This window comes from Chrysochloris asiatica, unplaced genomic scaffold (assembly GCF_000296735.1).
Source record: "Chrysochloris asiatica unplaced genomic scaffold, ChrAsi1.0 scaffold00063, whole genome shotgun sequence".
Taxonomy (NCBI): domain Eukaryota; kingdom Metazoa; phylum Chordata; class Mammalia; order Afrosoricida; family Chrysochloridae; genus Chrysochloris; species Chrysochloris asiatica.
In genome coordinates this window covers 11,118,208-11,120,521 of record NW_006408581.1, presented here as the reverse complement: position 1 = coordinate 11,120,521, position 2,314 = coordinate 11,118,208, and the positions used below count along the sequence as shown (strand labels likewise).

General features: G+C 34.3%; 1 protein-coding gene and 1 pseudogene across 2 annotated transcripts in view; both read left to right on the top strand.

Annotated features, from left to right (window-relative positions):
• The window catches only part of KLHL1 (kelch-like family member 1), a 514,835-nt gene that overhangs the window by 178,186 nt on the left and 334,335 nt on the right, over nt 1-2,314 (top strand). The window lies entirely within an intron of this gene.
• Nucleotides 1,238-2,314, top strand: part of LOC102836460 — a 3,461-nt pseudogene continuing 2,384 nt past the window's right edge.

The following is a 2,314-nucleotide window of genomic DNA, read 5'->3' as shown; positions in this document are numbered from 1 at the left end:
GACTCGATGGCACCTAACAACAACAACAACAACAGAAGAGTTATGAAATGGCATCCAGAACAACATACATGAAGGAACTGAAAGGTGATTAAAAGCACAGGAAAGAAAAAACACTCAAAAATGGATGTTAGAAGAGACTCTTAAATTTGCTTTTGAGTGTAGAGAAGCTAAAGGACCTGGAAAAAGTTAGAATGTAAAAGATCTCAACTGAACATTTTAACGGGCAGTTCAGGAAAATAAGAAGAACATGCTCAGTGTTTCTCAAGCAGAAAGAACTGAAGGAAAAAAGTCAAGCCTGAGTTGGCACTATGAAGAATTCCATGGGCAAAATATTGAATTTTATAAAAAGCACCAAAAGAAGATGGAAGGAATACATAGTCAGTGTACCAAAAGAATTGGTGAATGCTCAGCCATTTCAAGACGTAGCATATGAACAAGAAATTTTGGTTTTTGAAGGAAGACATTGGTGAATAATAAGACTCCAGGAATTGATGGAATACAAATTGAAATATTTCACCAAACTGATGCAGAGCCGGAGGTGCTCACTAATCTATTCTAAGAAATTTGAAAGACAGCTACCTGGTGAACTAATTGAAAGAGATCTATATTTGTATGCATTCCAAAGAAAGGTGACTTAACAAAATGTGAAATCATATAATAATACCATTAAAATCTTATGCAAGTAAAATTTTGCTGAAGATAATTCAAATATGCTTTACTGAAAAAGAGCAAATTAGTTCTTTTGCAATGCTTATCCTATAGTGCCACACCTGAAGCTAGGAGAGATATATATAACCTAAGTTTATTAGTCCTGGTGTGGTGCTGTGGGTTAATGTGCTGGACTGCATGGTGGGTTTGAACCAGAAGGTCAGCGGTTCAAGCTCATCAGCTGCTCCTTGGAAACCATATACAGGGTCAGCATGAATTGGAATCAACTTAAGGCACTTTATAAGTTTCTGATAGTTTATATTCATTTTATAAATACAAAGTCTAGTTCTTTTGATTAATCTAATATATTGACAAACTGATGTGGAATAAATATTTTAAGATTTGTGTCTTAATCATTTTGTCAAACTTTCAAGTTAAGCATTAATGATTTCTAAGCATTAGTATTTATAAATTATCTAGAATCTAGAACCAACTCAACGGGCACTTCAAAACTACAAATGCACTCATATAAAGAACTTTTAAAATAAAGTATATCATATATAATGACATTTTAAAGGTAAAAGTAGAAATGCGTATTTGTTGAAGTTTACTTTACCATGTCCCTTCATTTGTATTATATTTTAGATAAATTATATACCAGATAAAACATATAATGGAAAAATATTCCTTGTGATTAGAAAATTATTAAAGCTTTCAAATAACAATGCCTTGAACTTCCCTTTCCTCTTCTTCCCTCTTTTGTAATGTTCTTAGAAAACACATTTCAAGTTTGTTTTACTGTAAATTAACATGATCACTTACTGTCTTAAGCTGTTTTTCCAAGGACACCTTAAGTTCAATCCAAAACCACAAGCTTGTCTTTACATATTTACTGCTCCATTCCCCCTCTATGAAAACAAACAAAAACTTTACTACCATCATCTTCAAAAGTTTGTAAATTTTCCCTGTTATATTCCTGTTATATCGAATCAGTACCAACTCACAGTGACCCTATGTGCAACAGAATGAAACACTGCCTGGTCCTGGGCCAACTTCACTTTTGTTGTCATGCTTGAGCCCATTGATGCTGCCACTTTGCCAATTCATCTCACTGGGGGTATTCCTCTTTTTCTTCGACCTGCACCTTTCCAAACATGATATCCTTCTTTAGTTACTGGTCCCTCCTGACAATATGTCTGAAGTATGAGAGATGAAGTTTGACCATCCTGGCCTCTAAGGAGCAATCTGGCTGTACTCTTCCAACACAGATCTGTTTGTTCTTTTGACAGCCCATGATACTTCCAATATTCTCCTCCAACACTATAAGACAAATGTATCAATTATTATAAGATCTTCCTTATTCACTGTAAAACTTTCACATGCATATGTGATTATTTAAAATATCATGGCTTGGGTCAGGCGCACCTTAATTCTCAAGCTGACATCTTTGCTCTTGAAAGCTTTAAAAAGGTCTTGTGCAGTAGATTTGCCCAATGCAATGCGTTTATTGATTTCTTGACTGCTCATTCCATGAGTGTTGATGGTTGATCTAAGAAAAAAAAAAAAAATCCTTGGCAACTTCAATCTTTTCTCCATTGTTAAGAATGTTGTTTATTGGTCCAGTGATGAGGATTTTTGTTTTCTTTACATTGAGATGCAATCCATA